The following is a 9,345-nucleotide window of genomic DNA, read 5'->3' as shown; positions in this document are numbered from 1 at the left end:
AATACATAACACTTAGACCAGTGGGAGGGTACTCCCTTACAAGCAAACAAGCGTAAGCAAATGACTCAACATAAGCAAAGGAAGTACAATGAAAAACAAAGTAAAAGACTTTACAGACTCTTAGACATAGGGGAACAGGCTCCCCCCTTCAAATCAAGTGCCATCCTCGGTGCCAGCAGTTTCATGATAGGCCTTAACTTTCAGCGGGTAGCGCTGCTTCATACGGAAGGCATACTCCCAGGTTGGATTTTGTTCGCCTAACCACTTCACTTGGTACTTCTTCGGCTCCTCTAGATAGTTTGTTTTGTGCCGAAGAATTTCCTCAATCTGACGGTCCGCCGCTCGCTGGGTCGACAGGGCTCACTATAAGATCGGTCTCGTTCAGGGACGCTTCTGTCAGGGTCTTCCTCATCAAAGTAGAAGGGCTTCAGGTTGCAGACATGGAACACTGAATGCATCTTAAAGTATGGCAGCAAGTCTAGTTTGTAAGCTAGCTTCTCGATTCTCTTCAGCACTATAAAGGGACCTTCATACTTGCGGAATAATGACCCGTGTCGTCCACAAAAAATGCTCGTGTGATCAGGATAGAGCTTCACGAGGACTTGGTCATCAACTCGGAATTCCATTGGCCTTCGATTCCGATTTGCAAACTTTTTCATCTTCTTAGCGGCCTTATGTAAGAACGCCTTAGCCATTTCCGTCTGTTCCTACCAATCGCGAACGAACTGGTAGGCAAAAGTAGACTGTCCATTTTCTTGGGCTGCAAGGGTATGAGGCATCAACGGTTGTTGCCTAGTGGCTATCTCGAACGGACTATGTCCAGAAGACTCGCTCTTCTGTAAATTGTAGCAAAATTGAGCTACATCCAACAATTTCACCCAATTCTTTTGATTTGCGCTGACATAATGCCGAAGATATTGTTCCAACAATCCATTGATTCATTCAGTTTGGCCATCAGTTTGTGGGTGGAAACTCGTTGAGAATAATAAATCTGACCTCAGCAAACGAAATACTTCGCACCAGAACTTCCCTGTGAAGCGAGTGTCCCGATCACCGACAATGCTTTTCAGCACGTCCCAGTGCTTGACTATATGCTTCACAAATAATTCTGCCGTCTTCTCTGCGGGACATTCCTTAGAGGCTGTGATGAAGGTGGCATACTTCAAAAATCTATCCACAACCACAAGGATGGAGCTGATGCCGTCAACTTTGGGTAAGCTGACGATGAAGTCCATTGAGAGACATTCCCACGAACGTTTTGGAACAGGAAGAGGCTCCAAGAGACCGACAGACTTCTGATTCGTTCCCTTGTCCTGCTGGCAAATTAAGCATGTTTTCACATATGCTTCAACGTCATCGTGCATCTGTGGCCAGTAGTAACCACGTTCGAGGAATGCCAGCGTCCGCTCCTGGCCAGGATGGCCAGCCCACAACGAGTCATTCCTTCAGTAACTCTCACCGAAGGTTGCCCCATCTAGGTACGAACACCCGTCTGCCCTTTGCCATCAGGAGTCCATCCCGCAACGAGAATCGTCGCATTTTTCCCGCTTCAACTGTCTCGACCAAGTGCTTGGCCACAGGGTCCTGCTTCATGCTTTCTCGAATCCGCCCGAGAAGAGCACTCTCAAGTTGTGCTTCGAATGATGCTGTCTGAGTAGCTGTCAACTCCGCCTTCCAACTTAGTGCATCGGCTACGACGTTTGTTCTCTCCACCTTGTACTCCAAGGCAAAATCGAATTCCGCAAGGAATTCTTGCCATCGGACTTGCTTCGGGGTCAACTTCTTTTGAGTCTAGAAGTAACTTGTGGCTACGTTATCAGTCTTTACCACAAATTGACTTCCCAACAAGTAGTGCCTCTATGTATGAAGACAGTGGATAATGACCGTCATCTCCCTTTCATGCACAGAATATCGACGCTCGGCGTCCTTAAGTTTTCTACTTTCGTAGGCAACCGGGTGACCTTCCTGCATCAACACTCCGCCAATAAAAAAATCTGATGCATCTGTGTGGACTTCGAACTTCTTCGAGTGGTCGGATAACCTAAGCATAAGCTCATGCGTCAGGGCCCTCTTCAATTTCTCGAAGGCACATTCTTCAAGTCCTTCCCAAGCCAAAGTCCGGTTCTTCTTCACCAAATCAGTGAGAGGCGCAACTATCAAAGAATACCCCTCAATGAATCGCCGATAGTAGTTCGCCAAGCCGAGAAAGGAACGCAACTCCGATACATTGGTTGGCGGTTTTCAGTCCTGAATAGCCCTCACTTTTTCTATGTCCATTCACAGCTAACCTTTACCTACTATATGACCGAGAAAACTGATTTCTTGTTGGCTGAATAAGCACTTCTTGCGCTTCACATATAGTTTATTTTCCTTCAGCACCTTGAACACTGTTCGCAGGTGTTCCACATGATCTTCCATTGAGCCGCTGTACACTACAATATTATCAAGATAGACTACCACAAACTTATCTAAGTACGGATATAATATCTTATTCATTAGAGTCGAAAAAGTAGCTGGAGCATTCGTCAACCCGAACGGCATTACCAAGAATTCGAAGGCATCGTAGTGAGTGACACAAGTTGTCTTCGGCTCGTCGCTGTCAACAATCCGAACTTGCCAATATCCCGACCTGAGATCCAGCTTGGAAAATACTCAAGCTCCACCTAGTTGATCAAACAGATCTGTAATCAAAGGTAAGGGGTACTTGTTTTTCACTGTTACCTTGTTCAGCACCCGATAATCCACACATAGCCTTTTTGGAGCCATTATGTTTCGCTTGAAATAACACTGGTGCACCAAAAAGAGCTTTGGAGGGTCTAATTATACCTCCAACTAACATTTCGTCCAACTGTCACCGAAGTTCTCTTAGTTTTGCAGGGGCCATTCGATAAGGTGTCATTGAAGAAGGTTTGGCACTAAGAAGGAGTTCCATGGCATGATCCACCTCACGTCGAGGTGGCAGCCGTCTAAGGAGCTTCGCCGGCATTGTTCCTGCGAATTCCACTAAGACAGGTGCAAGCGCCTCTGGGACCAAACCAGGGGAGTCATTAGTTACTTCTCTGATTGCCACCAAGTACGTCTCTTCATCGTGCTTCAGACCTTTCTTCAACTGAAAAGCAGATATCATTGCGGCCTTGCCCTTATCCCTCTTAACCGATATTGCTGGAACCATACAAAGAGACTTTTCGTCCATGATACTGATACTGTGTAAGTGCGGCATCAGGACCATCTTCGCTGTACTGAGTAGCTCTATTCCTAGGATCATCCGGAAATCATCCATCGAGACCACCGAGAAGTTGGCTCTTTTTAACCAACTCTCAATCTTCACAACTGCATCCCGGGCTACACCGTGGATGGGTTTTGCCTCTGAGTTCACCGCCTTCATGCGTAACCCCTTCTCAAGGGTGAGGCCCAATCTCCTCACCTCTTCATTTGAGACGAAGTTATGCGTGACATTAGTGTCTACCATGGCCATAGTAGGCCTTCCATTTACCAAGATCTCTAGGTACATGAGCTCATTGAAAGGTGTCGCTGTCACCTTCATTTTCTCATTTCTTTTTAGGGTGTTCAGAAGTTGAAGGGCACCCATCTTTGGTCCTTCCCATTCTTCACCTTGTACCGCACTAGCAGATTGTCTTGAAGAGCTTGCTTGATTGTTTCTGTTTAGACACTTTAGGCATTGCCTTGCCAAGTGGCTACCTTCACAAAACCAGCATTTCAACACTCCATTTTAAGAGTTGTCATTTTTGTGAAAGAAAGTCATCCTCTCGACTTGATGCTGAGTCGATGATTCATCTTTATGTTCTCGTCGATCTTCTTTCTTTCCTCCAAGGTCAGGCTTCTTCGAAGGCTTGAAGGTGTTAGTGTAGCTCTTGGCTGGGTATCGGCCAAGCGTTCTGCTACCACATAAGCATCTTCCAAGGTCTCTAGATTACTCCTTTCCACTTCGGATTGTGCACATGATTGAAGTCCTAAAATAAACCATTCAGTTTATCTTGTTCCTACATATCTGACACATCTAACATGAGCCTCCGATAGATCCTCACAAAGTCTCGCAAAGATCCCGTATGTTTTAATTCACTGACCATTCGATAGGCATGACGTGTCGCATTCAGGGGCATGAAGTAAGTTCAACTCTGGTTGAAAATCATCGAAAGTGTCTATTGTGCAGATCTCCTTTTGAATGTCAAGTTTTTTCCGTCTCCACCATGCCACAGCATAGCCCTCAAGCAACATAGCCGCTGTCTTGACCTGAAGGTCGTCCCCCACAACACCTTGCAGATCTAGATAGTATTCCACTTGGAATAAAAAGTTGTCGATCACTCGACTATCTCGATTTCCGTTGTATTTTGCTGGTCTCTGAACGTCGACCATCGCTAGGCGATCGTCACCTCCACCTACAGAGATTTGTTGCTGTAGTGTGCGGTTCTTTATTTGAAGTTCTTTGACTTCAGCTTGCAGTGCGGTCACTGTGTCAGTAAGTGACCGATTCATGGCCACGAGATCGGTCATTTGATCCTACTGGATCTTCATCTCGCCCTTCATTTCCCTGAAGGACTCAGTTGCATTGCGCAACGCTTCTTCATGAGTAGTTACATCGGCAACCAACTTGTTCACCACCTCGGCCAGGTCTTTCTGACCTTGGGATGTACCCATCTCGTCAGACTGGGCTACTCTCTTGCCCTTGGCGCTTCGCAGATTGTATTGAGTCGCTAGGACATCCTCTTCGATCAATGATCGCCGGCTTGTAGTTCTCCACCGACTCTCCAATTGCTTTCCCAAATTGAGCAGAACCTGGCTTTGATACATGTTGTCACAGGCTAACTCCTTCAGCCCGTGCGGTACGACAAGAACCTGATTGTCGTAAGCCTTCAAACCACCGAAAGGGGCGCAAAGGTAGTTTTAAGAAGCAAGTGCATAAAGAACGCTTTGTGAATAAAGAAATATCGCAATGTATTCAACTTGGAAGATTTGTACATCATGAGAAAGATAAGCAAGGAGAATGATCTCAACTTTACTTATATAAGATCTCAACTTTACTTATGATGGCCAAAACTGCTTACAGGATTCCCAAGTCGACCACCCAAAACTAAAAATCTAAAGCAAAAGACTTTACAGACTCTTAGACACACGATAATATAGTTAGTTCTTAGTTTAATTTTAGCTTAGTTGTAAGTGCAGCTAATCTTAATTTGTTTACATTAATTAGTATAAAAGCGAAACTTTATGGGCATTATTGTTTCACCAATTAATGGTAATGGCTCAAGGAAAAAATGGCGGCGTGAAGGTATAAGTACAACAGACATTAATAAGGCACGTGTCTGCTACTGCGAATATCAGTAGGATTTTGCTGCTACAACCCGCTAGATTCTATCACACAAAAGCTCGATGAATTGTTATGGTCGGCTCTACGACAAAGTTTTCATCCTACTGCTGTTGTACTCGCCATCCGTGCATCGGCGCATCAAACGATGAGGCTGGAAAGGGCTCTGCAAGAGGCACTGGAAGCTTGGAGGAATTATGGGGCCGTGGAGTCGATGCTGCGTCGGAAGAGGCTCCCGCCGGAGTTCTTCTGTCGTCGTCTAGACAGGAAGGTGAATCGACTTTTGCTTATACCCATGAATGGCAGGGCACTGGTGCTGAGGGCGTCGATCGGTGGATCGTGGGAGAATGACCGTCGTTGAGGAAGACGGTAGCAATGAAGTTGCCGAACAGCGAGCGGGCCACCGTCCGTTGGGGGGCGAGGGACACTGGGTCTTCCGCGCACCAGTGTGTAGGGGTTGCGACATGACCTTGTTTCATGGGGAGTCTGCCACTGGCCGGTGTGGAAAGAATGGTGAGTACCGTTGTCGTCGAGGGAGCTGGGAGCGCTGAAGCCGCCTCGTTGGCAGCCGGCAGAGGTGCTCGACCCGCAGCCTGCAACAGGGGAGTTTCACCGCCCGCATGATTCTTGCTCTTGGGTTCACCCATCGAAGAGCAGGCGACTCCACCTTCTCGTGAACAAACGGCACCGAACGTCGTCATTGCTTTGGGTAAGCGACCGGAGGAGTGGCGTTCACTGGCATGCACGATTCCAGCCAGAGGAGGCGTTGGATTCGCCACCAGAAGCAGTGGAATAGACTCTGTTTCGCTCGGTGCTCGTGGGAGATCCCTGGAGGCGTCGCCACCAGTACCCAGCCACACGGTCATTGGGGGAAGGCGGCCGAAGGACTTGTGTTCGCCATCGACCATGTTCTCGACTAAGGGAGGTGAGGGTGAGAACTGGGGGGCCTTCACCGCCCGAACTGGTGCCCGTGGGTTCGCCGCCCGCCGAAGAAGATGGGGGCGGCTGCCCTCCGCTTGCCAATCCCCTCCGACATGGAAGGGCAAGGAGGTATGGGTGGGGCGGTTTTTCCATTCTGCAGCTCTGCCACCCTTTGATGTGGAAGGGGAAAACGAGCCTACAGGAGCGGGCCGGTTCTTTATGGAACCGGATCGGTTCAGTTCGAGAGTACGACGCGATTCGGATCCGTTACACCCGATTTTCGAGTTTGAGAGTCCGAATTCGGATCCAAACCTATTTAGCCTGCTTTCTCGAACTAGATCTGGTTTGGGATCACCTTTGGAGAGGGTCCAAGCTCACGTTGCACACTCAGAACCTCCGTCGAAGCCGCTGCCACCTTGATTCCCGACGAGAAGATGTTTGGCGGTCCACCACCTAGCATAAGCAGGTGTGCAGTGGGCCTCTTTTGAACTGAACCAAACCTTGGAGGTGAAGGCTCATTTTGGTAGATTGAAAGATTTAAAATTTGTCGAGGAAGACTCTTCTCCAACCTGAGGAGATTGATGCAGAGCGATAGATTCAGATCCATACTTTTGTAACTAGATCCAGATAATCTCAAATACAGTAAATGGATCCAGATTTGAAATCCATCCCTTTTCTCTGTATAAAAGGACGTGGGTTCATTTTGTAAGTACAGTTAAAAGTTGAAAAAAATAGAAGTGGTTTGCCTTCACGCTGCAACTTTATCAATATCTTGCTCAACTTGACACTCATATTGGTCAGAGCTTGCCTTGCAGGAATCTTTTTGAGGAAGGGTTACATTTTTGTGCTAAATGGAGTGCAAATTTGTACTTCATTGAATTGTAAAGGTGCCCCAATGGAGACCTCAACTGTCAAGGTGATATGAAAGTAGGTGAAAAGTGAAGGTGGTGTAGTAGCTAATGGAAAAGCCAATGCCTCTGCTTGCACTAAACCGAGCAGTCAAATCATGCCTACAACAATTAGCCGTCCTAGGGATCTACCATGATCCATAGTCAAACATCCTTGAAGCAGATGTCCTTCTTCCATTCCCACTTTCTTTTGCCTCATCAGCTTCTAGTGGGACAAAATTGGGAATCCCTGGAATCCTTTGGCCTATGACTCCCAAGAATTTCCTCAGTGACAAGAAGTGTTTCACAACTCATTGACTCCCTCTAACAAGTCAAACCAGTAAGGGGACTCAGTTTTTGTCAAAACTCGGCATGACTCAGACTGACTCAGTCCGCCTCAGCCATGACTCGGCTGAAAGTCGGTTTGACTTGGTGTATTCTAGTGATTTTATAATTAACAAGGTCATTTGTTTATTAATTAGTCACTTAGTTATTTAAATTTTGACATGAATCTTCTTAACTTATTGAAATGTAAGAATTTAGAATGATTGTTCATTTAATTAAACTTATATATTACAAATAAAAATGTAAAACTAATTAGGTTTAACTTCTTGTACGGTGTATTATTTCAATTTTTTACGACATTGGACTCTTTACTTTTGGATTTTTAGTTTTATATCATATTAACATTTATGTCAAATTTGTTAACCATTAGATAGTTGTAAATGCTGAATGTCTTAATCTTAGTGTTTGATTTTTATTGATTTGTTTTAGTTGATATATTGAGCCTTGCCACACAAATTTATTTGAAAAATGCAATTGTAGATCTTGTTATCAAAAGAGATAATATTACTTAGTTATTACTTGATGGTATAAATTATACATGTATTCAAGTCATTTTACAACTTTTTTATATTTAACTGACAAGTTATACATTGTTTTTCTTTTAAAACAATAGTTAACAAAACCCGACCCGAATCACGAGTTAACCTGCTGAGTCACGAGCCAAGAACGAACAAGTCGAGTCCCAATTCACCAGGTTTTAAAATATTGGTGACAAGTACCTCAGAGTGGTCGCAGATACACAGACATAACTGGACATGGTTAGCTAGAGGTTGTTTTGGGACCCTGGTTAATGCTTTTACCTTGAAGTGCTTCTTGTACATTCTTTGATCATAACTCACTGTTGTATGTGATTAAGGACCATCCCATCTTGATGGCGGGTAAGGGAATTTTCAAATTCTTCATGTGCTAGACACCTGGAGAGGTTTCAACTTCATGTGCTGGACACCTAGAGAGGGTTGTGTCGAAGTGGTTAAGAAAGCTTGGAACTATTGCTACTTGGTTGTAGATTATTTATCTACTGCACGTGATAAAGGAGAGGAAATGGCCGTCTTGTGATTCAATAGTGACAAGACCTCGAGAGCTGATGACTTTCTTACTGGATTATACAACACTAACTAAGATGTGGTGGGAATGATGTTTTCGTAATGGTCAAGGATTTCATTAGAATGGAGAAACAGGTTAAGAAGGTCAATAGAACCCACTTTGTCCTCATCCCTAAGTGCCTAAGAGATATTGATATCAAAGACTTTTGGTCTAAGCTTTCTGCAACTAAGTATATAAATTTACATGTAAAATTATGGCTGGCCAGAAGAGACGTGGGGGCTCCGTATGCCGATTAGCCAAAGAAGGGAGGTTGGTTCTTCCTCCAATACTACTAAGGGTCAGATCTCATTAGTGCATGAATTGAACAATAATATAGAGAGACATAATGGGTCATCCTTACTCATAAAAGCTTGGCTTGTCCAAGATATATAGCATGGTCAACTTCTTAAGACTGCATCGATCCACGTTGGCTTTATTGACAAAGGACTTGATAGCCTTGTGCATGGTTGCCACTAACGGGGGAGATAAGTTTCCTCGCCAACAAGATAGTGATAGTCTTCAGACAAGGGGACCCACTCTCCCTCTATTTGTTTATTGTTGTCCGAAGATGCTCACCAGGACGTTAGTTTGAAAAGATGAGGGAATGCATTTAAACTCATGGATTGTTGACATTAAACATCTTTCCCCCATGTTTGCATTTAGAGAATCCTCCTTGAAAGAGGACATGCTGCATGACAATTGGTAATGCAATAATAGTTAAAACACAAAAGCAAGGAAACATTCACACGGTCACAGCAGAGAAGAGTATTCATGACCAAAAGAACA

Source organism: Nymphaea colorata, chromosome 6, assembly GCF_008831285.2.
Source record: "Nymphaea colorata isolate Beijing-Zhang1983 chromosome 6, ASM883128v2, whole genome shotgun sequence".
Classification (NCBI taxonomy): domain Eukaryota; kingdom Viridiplantae; phylum Streptophyta; class Magnoliopsida; order Nymphaeales; family Nymphaeaceae; genus Nymphaea; species Nymphaea colorata.
This window is presented reverse-complemented; position numbering follows the sequence as displayed.